Genomic DNA, 26,507 nt, shown 5'->3' with positions numbered 1-26,507 from the left:
TCTACCTCGGCTATACTTAAGTTGCCTTCACTGAAGGAAAAATAAAGCTTAAAAGATGGAGCCTGAGAGATGGCTCACTGGGTTAAGGTGCCTGGCTGCCAAGCCTGATGACCTGAGCTCTATTCCTGGGACATGTATGATGGAAGGAGAGAAAAGACTCACACAAAGGGTCCTCTGACTGTCACAGTTGGGCCATGACATGTACATGTGTAAGTCTCTCTGTCTCTGTCTGTCTGTCTGTCTGTCTGTCTGTCTCTCTCTCTCTCTCTCTCTCACACACACACACACACACACACACACACACACACACACACACACACTAAATAAAAGCAATAAAAATGGAAAAAAAAAAACCTTAAAAGATATATACAAATTCTGGACTTGGTAGCGTACACTTGTAAATTCTACCACACGGGAAGCTGAGGCAGGAAGATCTCCGCTTTGAGACCGGCCAAGGCTACACAGGAAGACCCTGCCCCACCTGCCAAGCATGAAACTCCAGACTAACCACCCCAAGTAGCTTATGTGCTCCATTCTAGACAGGCTGGCCTACTTTCTCCTACAAGTAGGCCATATAACGCTCCCTCGGACGGCTCTGCTTACACCACAGCTCATCCTCACCCACTGACTAAAATTGTTTTTTCCTTCTGGGCCAACTACAGAAATGTATGCAGGCCTGTGGGTATATAGGAGTAACTGGGTCAAGGGTATGGGTTGCTATCCTGGGCTTTATGCACATTGTGCAAGCACACTAATGAGCTGTGTTTCCAGCTCTAGACTACACATTCTTGCTGTCAGAAGTTTTTTCTTTTACCCTTTAAATATTTTCCCAGTACCTTGCCCATATGCACATTTCAGTAAATGTCGAGTCGGGCACAGATGCCCAACCACCCTACTCTCCCTAGAAAACCTTGGGCCTGGGGTTGGCAGAGAACTCCTATGCAGCTGCCTCTGCTGACTGATTATTAAGTCCAGTGGCCTTGAGGGTAGCAAGGGGCTAAGACTTTGGTGGGTGAGAGGAACACTTTAAGGGACATCTATTGTGGGCCCATCATGAGAGAGAGCAGTACTTGGCAGGTGGCATCACACCCACTACTGTGCCCTGGCAAGAAGGGCATCCATTACCATGGGAACTGTTGGAAGGCCTTGTTGGCAGGTCAGAGGTTGCAACCTGTCATGGCCTGGCAGACTTTCCCAGAAGTTCCAAGACATGGAGACGCCCCCCCCCTCCCCAGAGAAACTTCCTGTTCTCTACCTGCTCTTATCTGGAGAATGTCCCTGGGTCCGGAGGACTGACCTTATCCGAAAGCTATCTTTAAGCCAGATGCCTGATTTATCTTTAGCTCGACCCTTGGCACAGAGTCCTGCTAGAAGCCTCCCCTACTGCACAGATAATAACTAAGACTCGTGCTAGGACCATGCCAATTAATGCAAATTAAGGTTTGTCCCCAGCCTCCCCAGTCCTACATATTCCTTATCCTCTAGAATACAGTTGAGCTGATTCACTGAAGTCTGTCTCCTGGAGGTCTGTCTCCATCAGCCATCCGAATCCTGTTCCCTTCATCCTCCTGGACCAATGCCACCGATGGCCTGGAGGAAGAAGCCCCGGCCCCAGGCAACCATGAGGATCAAGACCAGGTCCCTTCACAGAACTGGACGTCACGGGATAAGGAAGAGTGCCAACAAACACAGACAAGAGGCACTGCAGGCTTTATTTGGTTGGGAACAATGAAAGAACTTGGTGATTATTGTGCCCCAACACCTACCACCCATTTATAAACTTTAATAATATTTATATAGAGAGCTACAGCGAAGTTCCCATTTCCTCTCAGACGTTAGTACCCAACCCAAAGGGTTTTCAAACCCTTCTTGTGAGTCTGGTGAACCTGGCAGGAAAGGAGAAAGAAGAGGCCTAGGCACCAACGAGATATGGAGAAGGACAGGTAACAGATATGGAAACCAGGCCATAAAGTACAATTAGCCGGCTTCAACAACAGTATCAGAAAGGAAGGTGAGGAGTAGCTGTATGCCAGAAGTTGAAGGACACCTGCCAAATCTCTTCCAGGGAGCCAAGCAAGAAACGTACTCGTGGCCTGTGGCCTGCCCATTTTCAAAGGGAAGGAATTGGTCCCAGCAGCAAGCAGCATGTTCTTCATCACACATAACCATAGTGGAATCATGAGGGCTGGGATGACTATGAACATGGCTGGAAAAATAGATGGCGGGGGTGGGGGGTGGGGGCGACATTAGAGGGCCTCTGAGAGATGGACATGTTGCCCTCAGCATGGAGCGGCCCCGTGGCCTCTTACTGAAGATGGCCAGATATAGAGCTTTGAGCGTGTGACAGGGATTTCTGTACTATCCTAGCATCCCCCTACCTGATTGTCCAGGCCTTTCTATCTAGATGCTGTGAGGGGAGCCGCTGTGATACAAGCGTAAGGAGGGGTGGAGGGGGGGCACTTTCCAAGTGTGAACATGCATGGAAGACTCCCGAGCTGCCACACTGCTCACTCATGTCCTTATCTCACTTCTAGAGTCTCTCTCCAGCTGTAATGTATTCATTAACTTTTGTCCTCGCTGGAACGGGATGGCTGCTGGGGACTGTGACAGAGCTAAGGATAGCCTGAGGGATTTAGCAGATACTTCCATTCTCAACCAATTCTTTCTTTCTTTCTTTCTTTCTTTCTTTCTTTCTTTCTTTCTTTCTTTCTTTCTTCCTTCCTTCCTTCCTTCCTTCCTTCCTCTCTCTCTTTCTTTCTTCCTTCTTTCCTTCCTTCCTCTCTCTCTCTCTTTCTTTCTTCCTTCCTTCCTTCCCCCTCTCTTTCTCTCTTCCTTCCTTTCTTTTTTTTCTTCCTTCCTTCTATTTTTTTTAATAGATGAAGGAAGACATATGAGACCTGTTACAAACCCTGGATACTCTATGAGAAATAACAGAAGAAAAGAAAATTAAAGATGTGACCAATAGCAATGAAGCTAAACTATGTGTAAGCAAACAGCAAATGAGGTCATGCAGGTAATGAAACAAGAGAAATACAGGCAGCCTGTGAATGACATAAGGGGCTCCGTGTTAAAAACAAAACAAAACTTGGGTGGTAATAAACAGCAGACGTGAGAACATGGCAAGACATGTGAGGGGCTAGCAGAACACCAGAAGTCCTTCTGCACACAGAACTGAAGGCGGAGATGGGGTAGCAGACAATCAAAAGGGTGGATGTCAAAACACATCTCCCAGGTAGTATTTGTTCTGAAGAATTGAGGGAGCAAAGAACAACTTGATAGACCAGAGGAGGGGGGGGTAAGCCAGGTGCAGGCAGGGTCATGAACAACAGGTCCCAGTGCTGAGAGGTGGATGAAGGGGTTTCAGGCCAGCCTGGGATATGTTAGGAGACAGGAAAAACAACCAGACAGCCAAATCTATCTGAATCAGGCAATGACATTGCGTATGTACACAACTTATCTCTCAAAGATTACTTGGAAAGAAAAAAAAAGGGGGGGCAATTCCTAACAGAAACATCAAAGCGATAATAAATCTTAATAAATCAAAGGGCACATGGTGCACAGGAAGAAAACGGCGAGTTCAAGGAAAGCTCGCAGGAGAATTGAAGCCTGTGGGCTGAAAAATCAAAGCCAATCAATGTCAGAGTAAGAGTGAAAACAAGCAAGCATCAGGCGTGGGGCTTGAGTGACAAGCAGCAGAGTCAATAGGTTTCTTGGGTGTTTTCAAATCTAAAGGAGCCAGCGAACCTTCCTTCAAGTGTGTTTAGCACATGTGAGATCATGAAGATTAACTCTCTCTCCCTCCACACGCAAAGTGCAAATTCTATGGACCAAATATTTCGATCACAAAGAAATGAATGACTCAAAAGAGAGAGTTTTACAACCGCTGCCTCCTGAACTCTTACGACATGAAGGGACTGCTTCCCGAAACATCCAGCTGAGGAAGCAGCTCCATAAATGTCCAACACTTTTAGAAGACATATCTATCGTGTGTTTATTAAGAATGGCAGAAGTCAGGGTCTGAGGAATTGGCTTTCTTGGTGACAGTTTGCTGCATAGACAGGAAGATCTGTGTTTGATCCCCGGCACCCACCAAAACTCTGGGCTCCGCAGTGAGTGCCTATAATCCCAGCACTAGGAAAGTGGAGACAGGAGGAACTCTGGGGCTTCCCTGGCCAGACACACTAGCAGAATCTCCAAGTTCTACATCCAGTCTGGTGAGACCATGAGTAATGTGACTTAAACAGCAAAAAGTAATGTGATGGAGGAAGCCAACTGTTGTCAACTTCTGGGTTCCACACATGTATACACCCACACACACTCAACAAAGCAACCCAAATTGATAGCAAGAGGGGAGAGAATTAACAAAAAAGCTTGTTGTGTGATCTTGGGGATTTTTCTTCCTTCCTTCCTTCCTTCCTTCCTTCCTTCCTTCCTTCCTTCCTTTCTTCCTTCCTTCCTCCCTCCTCTATTCCCTCCCTCCTTCTTCCCCTCTCTTCCTTCCTTCCTTCTTCTCTTCTTTGCCACCACTTCTTTCTTTCAAGACATGTCTCACTCTGTAGCTCTGGCTGGCCTGGAGCTCATAGCAATCCGTCTGCTTCTGCTTGTGCTGCCCAACTGCTGGAATTAAAGACATACACACCACAGAAGGTATGGGCATAATTTTTAAACCAAGCCTTTATTTCCTCTATAAATTAGAGATAGCCCCACTCAAGAGGTTGTATAGTGCTATTTGCTCTGCCCATGACCTTGGGCTATACAGCCCAAAAGAGGTGTTGCATCTTGCCTTCATATATGACTCTTAAAAGAAAAAGGAGAGGGGTCATGTTCTTCTTGGTGTGATCAGACACTGAATGGCCAGGTGCATTCGCTCCCAGACAGAACAGAGGAGGACTCTAGCTGTTTACTCAGTTTTGTAATTGTGAGTGTATTTTCCCAATTTATATCTTTATAAATCCCAATTACCCATTAAAGAGACTCACATGGATTGATCATAACAAGTGGTGCCCAACATGGGGCAAGAGTTTCCACCTAAAACCTGAGAGAACTTAAGAAGAGATTTTAGAACAGAGCTAAGAGTCACTGAAGATGGAAATTACACAGAGAGTCTGAATACTGCATATTATTGTGTTGTCTTTGGGATTTTTAACTGCAGAGAGACATTTGATTGTAGGGGCTACTAAGTTAAACCAATATGTATATTTTAAAGGTATCTTGACTTCAAAATTTGGGTCTAAGGATATGTTGCTTTGGAAAAGAGGTCCTGCTTTTGTTTCCACAGAAGATGGGAACCTGTGGATTGCTTCCAGGTTAATATGATTTGATCAAACAAGACTCCCTGAAAAATCTCCAATGGGAGCAGCAGATGGCCCAGATGATTCAACATTCTAGAGTGCCTCTAGAGTTGCAGTTTCCTCTGAGTTCTGTATGCAGAAAGGCTTCAAGGCTGCTGGCTGAGATAATCCAGCCTTGCAGACTACTCCAGTCAGGACTTGACCATAATTATAATTTTCTCAGGGTTCCCATAAGATTACCAATGCCTCCAATCAGCAGGAAGTAGTCTAGAGAACTACATCCACATTCCCAAAGATAGATTATGGATATTTGTTATTTGTTTAGAGGGGTTGGTTACAAGTTACTATGGATAATGGTCAGAAAAAAATCTGATCAAAGGAGATTAGATTAATGGATCTCATTCTAAAAAGAAAAGGGGATATAGAAATGATAGGATAAAAGTGTAGGTTATTGAATCTACTTTAATCCAAAAAAGAACTATTAATCTTACCTATTTTATATTAATATGGATTTGGTTTATTAATACAAATTTAAAGTTAATTTTGTTTTATATATATATATGTATATATATATTTCTATTCTTGTTTAAGGTATTATGTTTATGCAATTAATTTAAAATTATAATATATAATTAAGAAATAGAGATTAATAGTCATCTATGATAATCAAATTTGTAGTCATGTTGGTTAAGTTTTCTAGGTACACAGTTATATTTCAATTAGGTATGTAATCTTCACACACTTTAAAGACCTACAGAATATGGCATTTAAAATGTTTTAAGAACAGACTTTTCTGGACATTGAGACATGTCTGCTCCTGGCAGCACCAATCTACTTCACAGAAGATGATGGGCATTGAAGAAATTCCATACAGAATTTCCTTTCTTTGTGGCAAAAGTTAGCCATTTGGGCAAGAAACTGCTTTTGCCTTGACTGCTTGACTGTATGTTGTATAAACTGGACAAGCAGGACCTATAGAAAGATGACCATTGAACTTTGCCAAAACAAGGCAAGATGGTCCTTCAGTTTCCTGCTCCATACAAGAAATTGCCAGACATTCTGCAAGATACAGAGAAAAACAACTGATGAACTTTGTCAATAGATGAGATAATCCTTCAAATTTCCTGCTCCACTGAAAAATATGCCAAAGACTCTAGGCCTGTACACTGAAGATGGATGCCCCAGTGCTGTAGAGGAACTTTGGGTAACTGTCCAGACAGCCATATGTCTCTGTCATTTCTAGAATTTTGGAAGTTGCTTACAATGTACTTCCTGTTTACTCAGATAATATTATATCCTTCTGGGGTCTTTGATGTAATTAAAGACTAGGTAGTTATAGTTTTCCTTAGTTACAATAAAAAATAAATTATATATGAAACTTTAGACTCACAAAGATAGGACAGATGATAGGGTATTTAATTTCATCAAATACAACTAGACTAGATATTGTATATGTAATTCTTGCTTGATAACTGTTTTGTTATATGTGTTTTTACTACGTTAAAAAAACCTTCCTTTTTGATTAGACAGAAAAGGGAAAGTGCTGTGGGACATCTTTCTGAATGCTGTGAATATGTGTTATTCCCATTTGTTAATAAATAAAGCTGCATTGGCCTATGGCAGGGTAGGATGGAGCCAGGTGGGAAATAGAGAGAGAGAGAGAGAGAGAGAGAGAGAGAGAGAGAGAGAGAGAGAGAGAAAGGCAGAGTCAGAGGAGCTGCTGCCAGGAGAAGCAACATGTGAGAGAACAGGTAATGTCACGAAGCCACGTGGCAAAACACAGTGGACACGGGCTAAGTTAAATTGTAAGAGCTAACTAGCAAGAGGTCTGAGCCATAGGCCACACCGTTTGTAATTAATATAAGCCTCTGAGTGATTGTTTTATAAGCAGCTGCAGGACTTCGAGTGGGAGAGATTTGTCCAGACCATGGGCCTGGGCGGGACCGAGAAACTTCCCCCTACAAGGTTGTTTGAAGATTAGATTAGATCATGCTTGTAAAGTAGTTGAATCACTTCTGTATGCCTCATACTCGGGAAGCCTGATCTCAGGCTGTTGATAAAAGTTGTGTTTCTGCAAGTATAAAGGAAAAGCAAACATTCAAGGGAAGAAAAGCAAATATAGCAGAGCAGGGTAACATAGTAGGGTCATGATTGGAAGCACAGCCGAGAGCTCTATCAAATGCCCAAGGAGGCATAGTCTAAAAGCAGGGACCTCATCCTTCCCTTGTATGGAGCTCTGTCTCAGTGATGGGGCATGCCCACCACAACAGGCAAGGGATTCTAGAGAAGAGTGCTCCACAGAATGTGTGAGCCTCACAGCACAACTCGGAAAACAATCTCCTCAGAGTGCTTGTCCTTAGGGCTCCCTCTTTTCTGGCATGCACCAGAGTGTCTCTCTGCCCGCCAGGCCCTCTGTCTTTCCCGGGACATACTTCCTTTCCTTTTGTAGGAGTAGCCATCACAACCTGCTTGCTTCCTGCCCTTCCCATCCATTATGTAAGACCTATTGCCAACTTAATGGACCTTCCTTGGGCTCCGGCCTTGTTAGTGAGTGGCAATATTTATGCATGACTACTTAAGAGTGTAGTAATGTAGACATGATGTCCCTGTCATCTTGGAAAACAACATCAGCCTCTTCAATTGCAACAACAATGCAGAGAAGATACTGGAAGGGAAAGAAGGAGCAGACAGCAGGAGCTGCTGTTGGATGAAACAGCAAAGGCTCATTCCTATCGCTTCTTTCCACGTGCATGTGTGTGGGTACATGTGTGTGGATGTTCATGGTGTGTGCATGTGTGTGTGGGTGGGGGGGGTCAGAGGTTGATATCTGCTGTCTTTTGTGATTGCTCTCTACTTTGTTTATCTGGGCAAGGTCTCTTGATGAACCTGGAGTTCACCAATTTGGCTAAGCCAGCTTGTCCCAGGGGATCCCTGTCTCTGTCTGCCAAGTGCCGGGGTCACAGGTGGGCCACCAGGCCTGCCTGGCTTTTAATGTGGGTTCTGGAGATTCCAGCTCCTGTCCTCACACTTGTGTGCAAGCACCTCACTCACCAAGTCATCTCCCAGTCCCCATTCCCGACATTGTTCTACCTTTTGTTAGTTGGTTTCTACATTCTCAACAGTGTATTTATATGACCTTTAAAAAAACATTGGGACCAAATTTACATACTGTAAATCTTACTCCTTTAAAAATGTATAATTTGCTAGGCGGCAGTGGTGCACGCCTTTCATCCCAGCAACGCCTTCAAACCAACCACCTGGAGGCAGAGCCAGGCGGATCTCTGTGAGTTCGAGGCCAGCCTGGTCTACAGAGTGAGTTCCAGGACAGGCATCAAAACGACACAGAGAAACCCTGTCTCGAAAACAAACAACAAAAAAAAATTCTTAATAATTTATTTATGTTTATTAATTAATTAATTTATTATTTATTTATTTAATATTCCCAGTTAGACAATGACCTTCATATGCAGCGACAGCCCATCACCCCCTGAAGAAACCCTAGCATCATGTCTGTTCATCCCAGCTGTCACTTGCCCTGGCTCTAACCACCACTCATTCTTCTCTTGGTGAATCTGCCTGCTCGTGACATTTCTCATGAATGGAGTCATGCATCTAGGGTCTTCTCTATTTGTCTTCCTCCCCCCAGCAAATGTTTTCAGGTTAATCCATGTTGTGGCTGGCATCAGTCAGTACGTCAGTATTTCATTCTTCCATGGCAGGATAGTCGTACTCTTTACAAACTACTGCTTTGACTTACTTTGAGTGTTTTCGAAACAGGGTCTTATTATGTAGCCCCGGCTCTCCTGGAGCTCACTGTGTAGACTAAGATGGCCTTGAACTCCCAGAGACCCACCTGCATCTACCACCACCAGGGCTGGCATTAAAGGTGTGCACCACCAAGTTCAGTGTGCATTACTTGTATAAAGGAAAGTATTTCAGGTTTTAAAAATATAAGGACTGTATAATGTAACCACATATTGCAAATTATACTTAGTGTGCCAGTTATAAAACCATTATTATTATTAGCAGTGTGTGTGTGTGTGTGTGTGTGTGTGTGTGTGTGTGTGCGCGCGCGCGCCTTGCTCTATTATTCTATCCTTTATTTCCTTTAGACAGGGTCTCACTGAACCTGAGGATAGGCTGCTGGCCAGCAAGCCCAGTAAAACCTCCTGTTTTCATAGCCAGAGCACTGGAGTTATAGGCACACAGGGCCATGCTCAGCTTCACATGGGGGGCCTGGGATACGAATTCAGGTCCTCATGCGTGGATTGCAAATGCTTTTTCCCACCAAGCCATTGCTCCAGCCCCTAAAAAATATTGTTTTAATGTTTAAATTTAATTTTTCTGTGTATGGGAGTCTTGCCTGGGTGTGCCTGCTCTTTCAGAGGCTGGAAGAGGGTATCAAAGCTCCGGGAGCTAGAGTTGCAGGTAGTTCTGAGCTGCCATATGGGTACTGGAAATTGAACACAGGTTCCCTGCAAGAGCAAAGGTAGCAAGTGCTCCTAACCTCTGAGCCATCTCTCTAGACCCCTAAAAATGATTTTTGAAGATGCTTAAGCTGCTTAAAAAGACATGTTTTCAAAGTGCGGCCAGCATTTTTTTTTTTCTTTGACACAGACTTTCAAATGAAAAAAAGCAAAAGAGAAAACCCCCAAACCAACCAGAAATCAAAATGATATTTTGCTGAATGCCAGACACGGAAACTGAACTAAATAAAAAGACAGCTGAGGCCACTCAGAACAAACACATACAATTCTATTTCCAGCAGAAAAGGAAGAATTCTTGGCTTTGAAAGTTTGGGCATCCAAAGAAAATATTTATGCTAACAGAAATGAACAAATTGAAGAAGTTAGAAAGCAAATGGATTCTGCAGGAATCAATCACTGTTACACTAATTTAATCATGGGCCAGCAATGCAGTATGCCTGAAACTGACATTCATTAAGAGGGAAGCAACTCTGGATTTTCCACCTGGCATGCTGTGCGCATGTCTATGTTTCCGAAGTCATAGGCATGTAAATACTGATGCACACTCATGCACAGTTTCACACTATTATTGCATGGGAAAGGGTGACTTTCCATGAGTTTTCAGATCCACAGGTGACAGAGATGTGCCTGAAACTGGCATTAGTTAGCTCAGGTGAAGTGGCAGTCTAATGCAGAATCAGGGTCTGTTGGTGAAGGGTTCACCCTGGGTGTGGGATTTAGCACATCAACCGTGGTGGGGTGGTAGGTGCAGGCAAGTGTTGGTGGTATTCTTGGTGGTTCTTAAAATTTTATTTTTAGCATTTTTATGCCAGTGGTAAATGTATGTGCATGTGCATATGTGTGCATGCAGAAGTCAGAGAGGCCAGTGTCTTCCTCAGCCCCTTCCCATCTTCTATTTTGAGGCAAGGTCTCTCACTGACTTGGAGTTGGAAGACTGGCTAAGTTAGTGAGTTCCGGGAATCTGCCTGTACACCCCTACCCCATCCCAATACGGGGGATGCACCATGGCACCCAGCTTTTCGTGTGGATCCTAGAGATCTCAACTCAGGTCTTCATGTTTACATGGCAAGTATTTTAGCAACGGAGTCAAATTCCTACCTCCCTCAACTTGCTTTTGTTTTAGAAGAGGTATCACATAACCTACGCTAGTCTGTGACTGACATGTACCTGAGGGTGACCTTTAACCTTTTGAATCTCTTGCCTCCACTTCCAGCCCTGCCTGGCATTCTGGCTCTTGATTGGTCTAGTTGTGTGTTCTGTGGCTATACTGTTTAAGAAGGTGTATCCTGATGTACGATTGTGATCTTCAGATGTTTTTCCATGGACTCTACATGTATGTTATACTGGGAGCCTTTTTTTTTTTTTTAAACAGATACCTTCCAGAGTTACCATGTGGCTGAGCTGTGTGGCAAAGAGCAGGCTAGGAAAACTTGGTCAAGAGTTAATAAAATGACAGTGCTGGTCAGTTCTTTAAAGTGATGGCCGGGCCATAAAACGCTTCTCTGAGAAAGCAGGATTCCACTTTGGAGAGAATAACAACACTGGTGCTAAGATGTCCAAGAGCAGATGGCGCTTTGTAGCTGGTTCACTGAAAACCTTTTCCAGAGCTGTCGGAGGGCGATTCTTTATAACACAGGCATTTGCTAAAGATGCCTTATGGCTGAACAACCAGTTACACACTGAGGAAACTGCATTATGCCAGTTAGGGTTAGGATGTGCTCACTCTTTTTTTTTTTTAAATTTTTTTATTTTTTGAGACAGGGTTTGTCTGTGTAGCTTTGCACCTTTCCTGGAATTCGCTTTGGAGACCAGGCTGGCCTCAAACTCACAGAGATCCACCTGGCTCTGCCCCCCAGGAGCTGGGACTAAAGGCGTGTGCCACCACCTCCCGGCTTATGATGTGCTCACTTCTAAGCAGATGAAAAAAAAAATCTCACTCTCTTTTCCTCCATCTTCTTCCCTACCCCTCCTCTTCTCTCTCCATAAATTTCCCCAAATGATACCTTAAAGGCAGGGGTCACCTGCTCAACAGCCGAAGGGCAACACAATCTCCAGAGCAAGTCATGACTGGGCAGAGTGCTTGATGGACTTCTAGTCAAGGGAGTCCACTGTTAATTTTTGTTTGATACACACCGGGAAACCATTTCCCTGAGCTGAAGCCTCTCTCTAGGAGCCTTACTGACTGGCTGCCAAGCTTGGCCTTTGGTTCCATTGCCACAATATCTGTTACTCTCTCCCTGCTTAGCGATGTGAAGCCAGATGTCATGGCTCTCTAGAATACGTGCAGATGCCCCGATGAGAGGGGCAGCTGGGAACCCTGCATGGCCAAGAGTCAGGAGGACAGTCTATGGTCAGCAGAAGCCATGGCCTCAGGACTTAGCGAAGTAAAGGCACTTTCCCATGAAGGGACCAATGGCTTTGGCTGTGCTATACGAGAAGGAGAGAAGGGTGGCTGGACAGAGGTCAGGAAAGAAATCTGATGCCCAGTAGAGTCAGTGGGGGATTTGTTTTGACTAGAATAATGCTACTATCTATACCAGAATGTTCTTGGCACTTCAGTTCATAGGGACCAGCCGCTGGAAACGACCCATTACATGTAGAATGGATAAGCCAATAATAAATTGAGATCCAGTCATACAATAGAATACTCTACACCACTAAACATGGAGGAAGTCTTGCTATATTCATTAAGGATGGATCTCACATACACAACACCAGGGGATAGAAGCTAGACACTATAAAGTGTGCAGGGTAGGCTAGCAAGAGACTTTAGCTAGTACAGTGAGGACCTGAGTTCAGATCCCTAGCACCCACATGGGACACATCTGTAAGATTAAAACTGGAGGGAAGAAGTCCTTCAGGGTATCCTAATCGAGCTAAGGCCAAAGTTGAGAACCACAGAACTGTCAGTGTTCTGGGGCCAGGCCCCACTAGTTCACAAGTGCAAAGTGCAGAATTTGACAAGTCCATTAAAAATGTCAGCATTAAAAAAAAAACAAGTTATAGAAACTCACAGTTAAATAAAACTATACTAAGTCCTCAAAAACCATCATTTTTCTGATCATTTTATATTTTATTAGAATCTATGCTGGGCTGGAGGGGTGGCTCAGCAGTGAAGAACACTGGCTGCCCTTGGCAAGGACCCAAATTTGATCCCTAGTGCCCACATGGCAGCTCACAAACCCCTTGTAACTCCAGTTCCAAAGAATCTGATGCCTTCTTCTGGCCTCTGTGGGCACTGGGCACCCACGTGGGGCACAGACATACACGTAGGCAAAACACTCACACGGTAGGAATAGAGTCACTAAAAATGTATCTGCAGAATCTATGCCATAGAGGTGGTCACTGCATTCTTATGTGCGGGCTGGAAATGCAGCCGAAGAGTATGTTTCTGTGGCATCTCTGAGCTCTGTCACCTCAGAAGCGTTAACACCACAGGAACTGGCCACCTCAAGTCCGGGCTCACTTTACTGCTCTGTAGAATAACATAAAAAGCGTGCTGTGTGTGTCACGGTTAGGTCGCGAACAGTTCATCTGAGGAGATGTCTTTGCAGAGTTTAAACACGTCTACCCGATTTGGGCATAGACTCCCTCCCACCATCGAACAGCTTGGACCTTTGCTTCTGTGGTTTCACTTCTCCCTGACTCGTCATTGTGAAAGACAACGAAACCCTTGTGTGGGAACTGAACTGCACTTCCAGATTAACTATATGTTGGCTGTGGACAGAAGAGTTTGTGTGTGTGTGTGTGTGTGTGTGTGTGTGTGTGTGTGTGTGTGTGTACCATTCAGTGAGAAACAATCATTAATGTAAGAGTTATAGTAAGAGGTATGGTGAATGTTATTGCCTGTTAATTGTTTGTTCTACAGTTAGTCTTGATGTCATTAGCATTTGGGTGGGTATGTATGTATGTATGTATGTATGTGTGTATGTATGTATGTATGTATGTATGTGTGTATGTATGTATGTATGTATATGCTGGGAACTGGGCCCAGAGCCTTGGACATGTTAAGCTCACACTCCACCACTAGGCTACATTTCCAACCTCTAGAAGCACTTCTAATTAGATTGATGCACACATATGCAGTAGTTCTTGTGGTGGTCAATCTTTCTCGTTAACTTGAGTGGATTTAGGATCACCATGGGAACAGGCATCTGGGTATGATGTCTGTGAGAACGTTTATGGAGAGATTTAACTGAAGAGGGAAAACTCCTGGAGGAGGTGGCTGACAGCAGCCCACGCTCTGGGGTCTCGGGATTAAAAAGGAGAGAGCAAGCTGCGTACCAGCCTCCCTCTCGCTCTCCGTCCTGACTGCAGATGTGATGTGATCAGCCGCCTCACACTCTGGCCGGAATGCCTTCCCCACAAACTGTCAGCCTATATAAACCCTTCCTCCCTTGAGTTGCCCCTGTCAAGTTTTCTCACAAGGAGAGTAGCTGACACGATTATCTCCCCACACACCACTGTTGCCACTTCCTCCTTGTTTAAGACTCTAGCAGACAGACTTAGGCGAGGGGTCCAGCCACAGCCTGTCCAGTACAAGCTCGTGAGATACCCTGAGGTAACTACCTGCAAATCTCACTGGCTTGTTGGAAGACTCCGATGCCAGGTCCTACCTCAGACCTCCTGAATCAGACTATCTTCCCCCCTGAAATTCCCATTCCCATTCATGCACATTAATAAAATTGGAGCCTAGGTTTCAGCAAAATTAACTCCTTGTTAAGGACTGAAACCAAAGCTCAACTCGTCTGAGATTAGTAATAAGAGTTAGGGACTATACATCAATTGGTGATTGGAAAGCACAGGGCCCCAGCTTAGTTGCTTCGCAGTACCAGGGAAACACACAATGGCCACACCTATCTTGCACTACACACGTGTCAACTACTGAGTGGTAACTGTGCCATCAAGAACAAGAAGTCCATTTGAGGCCACTGAATTATTAATGCAGAAGGAAGAAACAGGTACAAGTGAAGGTAAAAAGCAGTCCTGGCAGCTTCCCTCTGCTGTGTGATAGACAGGATGTGTTGCCAAGACTCGGTTCCAAAAGTCCAGAGCAGAGCAGCAAGAGCCACATGACAAGGTGGCAGCTGGGGAGAGGCGTGTGCTGAACTGCTTCCCAGAGGTGTCATTTAGGCCAGGCTAATCATTAGGCCAGGCAGAGGGGGAAGGGTGAAATTGCAGTGTTATGCTCTCCTATCTATTCACCCCACAGCGACACAAACAACAACAACAACAACAAACCAGCAGACCATAATACTCAGCACGCCGCTAACTGAAAAGGAAGCAGGAACTCGGACATGTTTCAAAACTGAAAGCAAAAGTTATCTGTGAGCCATGACCATCTCTGGATATATCTCTTGGTTACCAGTGGGGAAACATTGCAGTTGCTGGGAGATGCAAAGTCCATGTGAAAAAATATGTTAGAACCAAGCAGTGTCTGGAAGGGAATGAGAGACCCAGATCTAGTTTAGGGCAGAGTCTAAACCAATGAGCGAGTTCATAGACACTCTTGTGATTCGAGACTCACAGGAGAAAGAAATGCGACTGTGGATGTGCCTTGGGAGGAGACGGAGAGGTGGGAGGGAGAGGGAGAAGGAGAGGGGAGACAGAGAGAGAGAGAGAGAGAGAGAGAGAGAGAGAGAGAGAGAGAGAGAGAGAGAGAGAGAAAGGCAGAGGGAGAAGGAGAGAGAGGGAAGGAGAGAGAACACTCACTCTGACTTGACATAAGCGAGAACTAGAGAACTAGAGGAGACATTACAGTAACTATTCTTGTAGCATCAGGATAAAATGGCATCAGTAAACTTAGCGAACAAAATACAGTTATCCAAATATGTTACAGTGTTTCCTGTTCAGATATTCCAGGAAGGCCAAGAAAAAAACTAACCTTGGTGAGCACCCACTATGAGGTCTGTACCTGTGATTTCAGGACAATCCTCATAATCCGCACGTCGAGGCTATACCATTGCCATTTTCAGGCAAAGAGAGTGAAGTCCAAAGCATATTTCACCCAAAGCACCCAGATAGTAGCAGCCAGAGTGGAGACAAAATTACAAAGCTCCGGATGGGTCGTTCAGCTGAGATGGCTTGGGCGGGATCAGAGCTGAGAGAGTTATGTTCTGATGAGGAGAAAAAGGAACGTTCTGTGTTGACATCTCTGCCGTTAAGGGGGGCTGCTCCTAGTGCCCCGGTATCAGCATCCCACTGGCACTCTCTTATCACTCTTTGCTGAACATGACTTAGGCTGTGTGTGTGTATTTTGGACTCACTATTTGGAACTGTGGCAAAGTTAGAGAGTTCAGAAGCCTTGGCACTACCTAGGCGGTGTTATGTAACGGGATGGAGCCTGGGGTTGGATTGAGAGAGCTGGGCTGAGTTCAGGAGAAGTCACTTATTAACTATGAGAGTGGTCAAGTTACATCACTTCCCTGGTGCCAGCCAGGGTTTTGTCCCCAGCGTGAGGGCTGACACAAGTGACCTTATAAGGACTTTCCTGACTCCATGATTCAACCCTCACTGACTTGAGTGTTTATGTCTGCGACTTCCATCAGCATATATTAGAAATGACCCGCAGTCAGCAGGGTTGTCTGGGCAAGATGGCCAGGTACCTCAAGTTATGCATTTGCTAGCTGTACCACACATAGATACTTTCTCCCCTTGCAAGAGTAACCTGGAACGCAACAGTTTAAAGTACCCCTTTCCAGGAGTTCATCAAGAGTGCATTCAAATCCCTGGGCAGACTAAAGTCCAATCAATTCAAGCTCTGTTTTCTATTAGCTCCTTGACTCAAGGTCTCTTAGTCCCTGTCTCTCTCTCTCTCCTCTCATTTTGCTTCTATAAAATTGTAATAGATAATGAAAATGAGTATCAGTCATAGAGTAGCCAAATGCTTGGCATCTTGGAAGAATGTAAGAAGTCCTCATTGTTGTTATAGCTGTGGGGGCCACTCGCTTTGCCTTATGGATGGCTAAGAATCCAAAGGAAACTACTCCACCGACGGATAGAGCCTGAGGTCCAAACGCATCAGCACTGGGATCTTGCCACTGCATTCACAACGAACTCAGGAGCAGGGTAGGGAAGTGTCAGTTGCTCTGTCTGGACCTCTGGGCGGTTCGCCCTTTTGTACCTCCGTGTCCTGAGTCACAGCTAGAAGGAATACCTGAAGACAGGCAATGCCACAGACGTCTGGGGAGACCAAGGCCGTGCTCACCCTTCATTTCCCATGTCTTGACTGGCCCATTTCCCAAGTTCTGCCCTAAGGTGCCCAGGGAACAAAGGGGCTGGGAGAAGTGGCTGTTTTTTTTTTTTTTTTTTTTGTCAGTCACTGGCTTTATGTGATTTACAAACTAGAACAATTCCCAGATCACCAATCTGTGGCCATTCTGTCCAACTGGGCGCTGTCCTGCCATCCTCCAAGCTTTCTCCCTCTCCCTCATCTCCTTCCACTCCCACATTTCCTTCCACTCCTGCCTCTCTGGTTTTATTGTTCCTTAGCTGTTTGTAACCTATTTCAAATTCCTTCTCCAAGTTTTGTTTTAGTATTGTGAAGTTGAGGAAGAGCCTTGGTGGGTAAAAGAAGGTGGGAACAGAGACCAGATTCAAATCACCCTTGGGAAGCTAAAGGGAGGCTTTCTATTGTATCAATACCAACAGAGAGGTGAGGGTTTGTGTGTGTGTGTGTGTGTGTGTGTGTGTGTGTGTGTGTGTGTGTGTGTGTATGTGTCTGTGCACATGTGTGGTGCACATGGAGGACATAGAACCTCTCTTCTGGCTCTTGTTCCCCATGCACTGTCCATTTTGTTTTCTTTTTCCTTTTCTTTTTTTTCTTTTTTCTTTTTACAGACAGCATCTCTCACTGAGATCTGCTGATCTAGGCTGACTGACCATAGAGCCCCAGGGAACCATCTGTCCCTGCCTCCCCAGCGATGGAATTACAAGCATGCTCAGCTTTTTCTTTTAAGGTAGGTTCTGGGAATCCAGTTCAGGGCCTCATGTTTGTGGAGCCAGCACTTTCCAGAGCACGCCATCTCCCAGGCTTAGGTCTGTCTGTTTTCTATAAGTTAGTTTAACCAAAGGAAGCCAACAAGGTTCCAAATGTTTCTAGCTGTTTTACAAGAGACAAGCCACACACAATAACCAAAGCCTTCTGGTGTCCAAAAAAGCAAACAGCTGACTGCTAACTGAGTGTCATTAGAGAGAGCATGCAATTTCTAAGGTTCTTTTTGGCTCCAATATTATGTAATTTGACTACTTTAAATAAATTATAGATTCATGATTGTCATATTGATTATTTTTTATGGCATATCATTTATCACAGCTAGCCATATATCAATTAATGGTGAGGTCCTGGCCTGTAATGGGAGCTCCCCAATACAAACCATGTCTTGTAATGGTCTAGGATATAACAGCTTTTATATACCAAGCTCTTATAGAATAGCATGTAACTACCTTTTAATTGATCAAAGATGCCCCTTAACTCACTGTGCTTTTATAATTCGATTAGGTGAGCTGGGGCTGTCAGTACATGAAAAAGATGGTATCTAGAGATCTCCTTAGTAATCTGTTCCCGACTTCATTGTTAATGACTCTGTGTTTAAATTCTCCGAGAAGGATTAACAACTGTTACAAAATTATTCTTTAAAAAAGAGCAAGGGGGTGGGGGAATAGAGGCAAGAGATGCTGTCAATGTGGGTGCAAACTGAAAGTGTTCATAACTTTAGATACTGGCCCTTTTCAGAACTTGGGTTGGGATTTATCTATTATGTATCCAAACCTTTCTGCTGTAAGCAGAACAGTGCAGGCACATAGAGGTTTGGAAGGGCTCCATGTCACATTGTAGTGTTTTATCAAAGATGTGCTGTAGAGTGACTGCTTTGAAGTTGGGATGCCTTGTAAGAAATAGTGTCTCTGCCTCCATGGTCCTGTAACTCCATAGCTCTAAACAACAGTACAATCTCTGATGGTTTGAAATTCCATGTCCTGCCTATTCCCAAGCGCTCATTTATCATCTATGTAGGTGGAAACTTGTGCTTGGTACATGGAATTAAAAATAATCTCACAGAACAGAAAATGCTGAAAGTCTTATGAAAGGTCTGTGGACCCCCCAATCAGCCTTTGGCCTTTCCCGTGCGACCATGATTTATTCTCCACTTTGTCATATGGGAAATGTCTAACATCTTGTCTCTTAAATCTGCTTGGAAACTTCTTAAGAGTCAGAACACCTCCCCTCTGCCATGACGAAAATTCTGATCTTTATCAGATCCATGCCAGGAAGTGCCTACTTTTACTCAAGAGAGTGGGATCTACTCTATAGAAACAGCTATACCGTTGAGTGTCACTGGGCGATCTGCAACTATTGAGTTCAACAAATCCTTTAACCTTTCTTGGCCTCAGTCTCCCTGTTGAAGAAGAATTTTTCAGGTAGGAGTTTATGTTTTAGAGTAAGATAATATTTTAAAAATATTACTCAAAAGTGGTTGCATACCACAGGATTATATATGCATATGTGTACATGTATGATATATATATGTGTGTGTTTGTCCACTTGTATGAACACACGTGTATGTAGAATAAAAACATAAATGTACAAAACCAAATACTACCCAAATCTTGACTCATACTCAACAAATATCCACTATCATTCTGTTGAGTTTTCTTCTATGTCCCAAAGGCTAAGATGAAGGTGACTCAAGTCTCCATCACTGACACCCAGATTCCCAGGATCCTCAACTGTCTAGCACTATTTTGATTTTCAAGTAAAGCAACAACAACAACAACAACAACAACAACAACAACAACAACAAAAAACTGCAGAAAGGAGTGAGGGGCACAAGGGTCATGTGAGCATTGTTTTCCTCACAGAGAAAATAGAATGATTTCAACCAACCATGAACTCGTAACAACGTAAAAACCCACTTCTTTCAAGACACAAGAAACCCGTTCTAAAACACACATTCAGCACCAGAGGCCGCACCATCCATGTTTGTGGGTTTGCACAAAGTCACTGACCTGGCTTGCTGGAAGTGAAGAACAGATGTCCCCGCTCACAGCTGGACTTACCTAGGGAACAGAGAGAAACTGTTGAAATCTCACTGCCTGCCAGCAGCCCAAAGGCTGCTCATGTATCTCATGTTTTTTAGCATGCTTTGTGTCTCCCTCCACATCAACCTGATTTTGGCTGATGCCATGCACCCACTGACATTTCTTTGGGTCAAGTATATCCTGAAATAGCTATGCTAACATTTCATAGCATCCACAAAAGTATTTCTGAGTGTTTGGGGATGGTACAGAAAAAGCACTTGGGAGTGATGCAGGCTTTTTAAGATGCAGAAGTCAGTGAAGGGGGCGAGAGATTTTCCTTCAAACTGTTATTTTTAAACAACATCACCTTAACCTCACAGCAAGCACTTCTAGGTTCTTCTATTATTTTCTTGTGGCAGTACTAATTCAATAATACCAACTAGTTTCTCTGTGTTTCTCTGCCTCTTTGTGATTACACATAGCCCTATGTCTTGAAATGCCCACTACCTTCACAATCTTGGAAGATAAGAGCAGGTAAGCCTAAAAGACAGATGATAACCCTCCCCACCCCCCAATGGTGGTCCAAAACCTTCCACACTGGGGTGGGATGGGTCAAACCCGTACCCATATTAACATTAAAATATAATCCAGGAATCTCTGGGGGAGCCTTGTTTAATATAATAATTGAATGCTCGCTCCTCCTGTGGAGCAACCTGCAGATGTTCTTCAAGGTCTAAAAGCTTGAGTTTATATGGTGGGAACCACCAGCTCTTACAGGCGTCTAAACTATCATAGAAGATGAAATACAACACCAAGTCTCAAAGTAGTGTTCATAAGCGAACTTAGGAGCCTGTTGGTGGCTGACTATCTGCTGTTGGCAAAGCGGAAAGCCTCTGGAAGCTTGGGATGGTTTTGAGTCCCTTTGTTTCCTATAGCAGGCAGTGCAGCAGCAGCACCCCGTGGAGAACCTCCAGAGCCAATGAAAGGCCAGGCTGAGCACCCAAGAAGAGCTCAGCTGCTCCCCCAGAACACAGGCCAGGGAGGTTCCAAGTCAGGATGACTCCCCTGCTTGTGACTTTTTCTAGAGTTCCCCAACTTTCTGTGCCGGTGTGTATGAGTCAACCTTCATGCACCCCCGCTCCCCACCCAACACAGTCAGCTCCACAGGCACAGCTTGTGTGCTGACGTGCAAAGCCAAGTCAAAACCCTGTGCTTGGCGCTCCCTCCTAACTTTCTGGCTTGTCCAAGTCTAAATATTGACTTTGCTCCTCCGTTGAGTAGTTTGAGACGGGATGGAAACCGCACGGCCAACAGCGGGATCGAATGATATATTTTTACACAGTCTTGCCTTTCTTCCGCTTGTTTTTTGGGGCGTGGGGTGTGGTGGGTGGGTGTGGATCTCTTCTGTACATCTCCCCATATACCTGGCTGTTAACCCAGTAAGCTGAAGCCCACACACAAGTTCAGGTGTGTGCAAGCCCCTCACAGGCAGCGTGTACCGGTTGTCACAGCAACTCACAACCGACTCCCTGGTCACAGTGCTTGGGGTGGGGGGAGGGCCAGGGGCGTCGCCGTGAACCCGAAAGCACCGCTCCCGGCAGTGGGAGCGCCCAAGGGATCAGAGCTCCTCGCTTCTCGGATCCCGGGATCCCCCGCCACGGTCCTTCGAGGAAAAGGCGCCTTCCCGGGGGCGCGGCAGCACCCGCCCTGGTGCAGCCGGCCTCCTAAGGTGCCTGTTGTACGTGTTCTCAGCAGCTACAAGTTAGGGGTGCGGCTGGGGCGGGTATCTCTTCAGCTCACGCGCCTGGGAGGGGACTGTCCCCTGCCTCCCATCAGCTTGCTCCCGCACATGTCGCTGGGACACATGGGCCGGGGTCCCCACCTACCACCCACGGGGCGATCGGGAGCTGGGGCTCTGCACTGGGGACTCGGCACGACACAACCACCTACCCTGCAGCCGAGCGAGACCCGGCTCCCTCCGCCGCTCAGCAGCGGCCCCCGCCGCGCGCGCTCGCGGGGACGCGGGGACCCTGCGCGCCGCGCGCCACCCGCTCGGCGTGGCACAAAGGCAGCATGGCACAGCCGCGCCCGGCCGCGTCCAAGTCCGCGTCCCAGCCCAGGCCACGGGCCTCGTCCCCGCAGTCGCTGTTGCCTCCAGCCCTGCCCTCCTCCCGCCCCCAGTCCCCGGCCAGGCGGGGCACCGGGCGGAACCCTGAGCCCCGGCACGGAGCGAGCAACGACGGTGGCGGCCTCCGATCGCTCCCTCTCTCCACCGTGACGTGAGCAGCCTTGGCGGCTATTTATAACCACACGATTGGATTTCATTCATGAAACCAGGGCCTGGTGTGTCTGAGCTGTGGGACGCGAGGTGGCGAAGGTGCCTCGGCTGCACGCACTCCGGAGGGGCCTGGGCTCCAGGGTGCTTGGCCGGGACGAGCGTGTGCCTGGCACCCCCAGGGACCCGGTCTCGGGCCAAGCAGACGCCAGAGCAGGGCAGGGTGTGTGAGAGCTGTCCCCGCGCCCCCTCCCCGCAGCATCCCACCCACTCCCGAACATCCGCTGGCCCTCAGTCCCGGGCTCAGGAAAAGTAAGTTGGGCCACTAACCGGCTGGGCAGCATAGCTTTCTTCCCCCTAGGAACTGACCGGCCGCAGACTCGGAGGGAGGACATTGGCTTTTGTTTCAAAACCAAGCCCAGCTGCTGACTAAGCGCTGCACTGGCCCAGCCTCCTCCCCTGGGCGCTGCACGTGCAGGCTGGCTCTCCCCCTCCTGGTCACCTTCCCCTCCTCTGGGCTTGAGGGGTCCCTGCAGGAGGCGGTGTGGAGGGGACGCCCTGCTACGCTAGACCCCAGAAACCAAGCGCTTTACGGCTCCTTTTGGAGAGGTTGGGGGTAAGTAAGATCTGAAGCTGATATCGGTCTCTCCTGGGTCCGCAGAAAGTCTTGGAAACCAAAGACAGCCAGCCCTTCTCAGGGACGTTCTGGACTTTCAAGGCGATTGTGAGTTCTGAGGGCAGAATCATGGCTATTTTTCATGCATACACATAAGAAATGCCTAGGTGCCTAGGGATGTCAAACATCACGCCAAACTCTAAGGAGGTGGCAGTGGACACAACTAATTTGGCTCCTGCCTGCAGGGAACTTTTAGTCTGCCTTCTAAACTGCCTCTTAGGCTCAACTCTGTAATCCGCTCACTCCAGTCCTGCAAAAAGACAGCTGGGGGATTAGGGTGTGAATGCCTTCAGCTAGGGATGTGTTACGTTTATAAACCCTTGTGAAGGCTGAGCACCAAGGCGGACACAAAGATGGCACAATACATCCTTGGCCTCCATCAGTTCTTAGGTAAGGCACTGCCAAGATTTCGGGAGGGCAGGGAAGGTCTATTTTAATGTAAGGGCGATTTCTTTGTGTTATCTTCCAAGTCTCCCCTAAAGAAAACAACAAACAAACCTCTCTTGCAGTAATACCTCCCTCCCCCTGTCAGGAAACCACCTCTAGTTTTCATAGATGTATTTCTCTCCCTCCCTACAATTCCTGAATGAAATTCAGTCCCTTTGGTAATTCCCTGCCCCTCCCTTAGATTCAGAGTCTCCTGTAACCAAAGCTGATCTCAAACTTGCTATCTTGCCAAGGCTGGCCTTGAACTCCTGACCCCCCCTGACTCCACCTCTTGGGCACATTGACTGCAGGCTTGTACCACCAACATGCTGGGTAAATCAAATGTTTTTACAAGAAAATGTAGTGTGGACAACCTATGCGGTCTAGGCAATCTTTAATGCACTGTTGCTGGAAATGGGGTCATCAAGGCCCTAGCTTTTTGATCCTAGGAAGAGGAGGAATAAAAATCTGGTATCTGAGATGTGAAAGGTGGATCCATGAAGGGATGTGGTCATTGACTTGGCTTCGGTTTTAAAGGGACGCCATGTTGAAAGACTCAACCAATAAACCTTCTCTTCATGGATGTGTTTCTTAAGGAAAGTTCATTGACCCTGTCACCGTTAGCAAGCAGCTCTACTTCAAGACAGGTCCCCCCTTTTTTTTTCAAGCCACCCTGGGCACTGAGAATGAGGCAGTAACTGAGAAATGGGAAGCAATATGTATTGTGGCCCCCAAATGCAGCGGGGAATGGCTTCATGTTGTTAGTTGCTGACATTTGTGCCTGGGTCATCTGGGGCTGGTCTTATCACTAACTGTCTTTGTGACATCCGGTTCTCTTCGGTGTCTTTCACTTCCCCAGTCATACATTAAAAAGATGGGTGTGGTGAGATAGCTCAGTAAAGTCCTTGCCACATGAGCACGGGGATGGAGTCTGATCTTCAGCAACCATGCAAAAAGCCTGGCATGATGCCATGTCCTTGTGATTCCCTCTGCTGGTGAGGTGGGGGATAATAGGATGCCTGGGGCTCACTGGTTCAAAGCCTAGCTGATTCAGCAGCCCCCAGTCCCAGTGAGAGACCTTGCCTCCAAAAGCAGGGGCGTGGGCAGCTCCTATGGTATAACCCTAAGGCTGACCTCTGGACTCCACAAGCAAGAGCACAGATGTGGACCATTCATTACCTCCCCCCTCACATGAGCATGTGCACACATCTGCACACACACACAAACAATAAAAAGCATAAGTGGCAATGTTTTTGTGAAGCATCAGGCAGGTGCTGAGAGTAGGAAGACACCCAGCACTGTGCATACTCTTGGAATTCTTCTGCCTGCCTCTCTCCCGAGCTCCCAAAGGGCCATTCTTGTAAAGTGGGCACAGAATGGCTACAAGCCATTTTTGGAATGGGCCTCACGGAATACCTGAACCTGAGGGGAATGATTGGAAGAAGTTCCAGGAAAGTAAATGGTTAGTAACTGTGACTTCAGATACAGCAGAGGAAAAACTGTTGGAAATTTTTTCCGAGCAAGAACAGGGATTTCAAGAAGACACTGCAGTCTACATCTAGGGCCACGCAGCCCCATACTTCACACATGTGACTTCTGATTTGTGAAGGTGGAGGACTGGCTAGGCACGCTGCATGTGCTGTAACTACCAACAGGAAAGAGAGAACTAAGAGAGAAGAGGAACTAAGTGGATATGCAGCATCATGCAAGGCCTCATCTGTGCTCCAGCCCGCACATGAACTGGCCTTTCTGGTCAAAAAGTGCTGTTCGCGAACACAATCAATACCGTTCACCTCACATAACAAGAATTGGAGCCTCATTGGCAATTAGTCAACAGTTTTTTTCTCTCCAAATACTTGTTTTATTGCCCAAAAGTAATGTTAGAATTTTTATGGTAGGTATTTTACCAATGATAATTGCCCCCCTCCAAAAAAATCCCAAGCCAGAAAGAAAAAACAAAAAACAATAACAAACCACCCCCAAACACAAAACAAACCCCCCTCCCCCCCCAAAAAAAACAAAATAAAACATCCCCTAGCCAAAACAACACCAACAACCAAAACCATCCTAGGTCAGCCATCTCACATGTGTGTGCTTATGTTCACACACACAATAATAATAATACATTAAAAGCTTAAACACCACAATTTACATATATAAGTGTTATTTAATTACCAATAAAACCATTTGTTACTGACTCTTTGGCATTCATGATTCCCCTGCAACCATTAATCTTCCCCCCCCATTTCTAGATTTTTACCACTATGAGACATACTATTTGGAATATTAATGTGTAATATTTTCAGATTGCATTTTTCACTGCACATACTGCTCTGGAGGTCCACCCTGGGTGTTGCCTGCATCCATAGTTCTTTTCATTGCTGACAAATATATCTATTATATGGACATACCAGGGTGTGTTCCTTCACCCATGGAATGACATTCAAGTTCTTTCAATATTTTTCGTCAATTAAAAAACACCTCCATAAACATTTGTACACAAGTTTTTGTGTGGCTGTTTCTTTTCTTTTTCCTTTCTTCCTTCCTTCCTTTCTTTCTTTGAGATGAGTGCTTAAGAATGCCAAATCCTGAATCAAATGTTAAATAAGCTGCCAGACTTTATTTCCAGAATGACTGTATGTCTCACATTCCCACCAGTAGTATTTGTTATCATCACTTTGTTTGTTTGTTTATGAAATTATGGCTCAATAGTGGTGAGAAGAACTCATTCTGGTTTCAATTTGCATTTTCCCCAACCCTAACCCTACTGTCAAATCTCTACCTGGGCTAACTGACCACACTTATCTCCTTCTCGCTGAGAGAGACGTTCATGTCTTAGGTTATTTTGTAGCTGAGTTATCTTTCTTTTGTTGAATGTTCTTAATTTTTTTAAATACTTATTTTTATGTTTAAGTATGTGTACTTCTGTATGTCGGCCTAGGCGTGTGCGCACATGAGTGCAGGTGCCTGCAAAAGCCAGAAGAGGGAGTCAGATCCCTTGAGTTTGAAGGTGGGTGAGAGCCGCCCGGCAGTGGGTTCTGGGATCTGAACTCTAGACCTTTGCAAGAGCTGCAAGGCTCACAGCTGCTGAGTCAATCCCCCTGCTCTTTATTGTTGAATTAAATAAAATAAAAATAAAAAAACCATTCTGGGGTCATAATTTTCAAATTGCAAACTAAATATGCACAGCTCCACCCCCCACCCCCCAAGGAAAACTATCATCAACTCAATTACAAATGCTCAGGGCTTCTATTGCCCGAATCTTTTTTCAGTATATCCGTGGGTATGTGGGATTACTTACATGTAATTCCCATGGAGGGGCTTTTCTCAGTCAT

The 26,507-nt window shown here is 45.7% G+C and overlaps 1 protein-coding gene across 2 annotated transcripts in view; it reads right to left on the bottom strand.

Annotated features, from left to right (window-relative positions):
* The window catches only part of Rhobtb1 (Rho related BTB domain containing 1), a 74,566-nt gene extending 52,110 nt beyond the window's left edge, over window positions 1–22,456 (bottom strand). The window contains exons 1-2 of one of the 2 annotated variants that reach the window (XM_036168449.1): window positions 22,401–22,456; window positions 19,784–19,834 (exon numbers count right to left, since the gene is read on the bottom strand). The gene's annotated coding sequence lies outside the window, so the exon portion shown is untranslated. Of the gene's footprint in view, window positions 1–19,783; window positions 19,835–21,745; window positions 22,017–22,400 lie in introns of those variants that run through there. The other variant, XM_036168448.1, reaches the window with a different exon arrangement.
* Between the last annotated feature and the right edge of the window lie 4,051 nt (window positions 22,457–26,507).

This window comes from Onychomys torridus, chromosome 18 (genome assembly GCF_903995425.1).
Source record: "Onychomys torridus chromosome 18, mOncTor1.1, whole genome shotgun sequence".
Classification (NCBI taxonomy): domain Eukaryota; kingdom Metazoa; phylum Chordata; class Mammalia; order Rodentia; family Cricetidae; genus Onychomys; species Onychomys torridus.
This window is presented reverse-complemented; position numbering and strand designations above follow the sequence as displayed.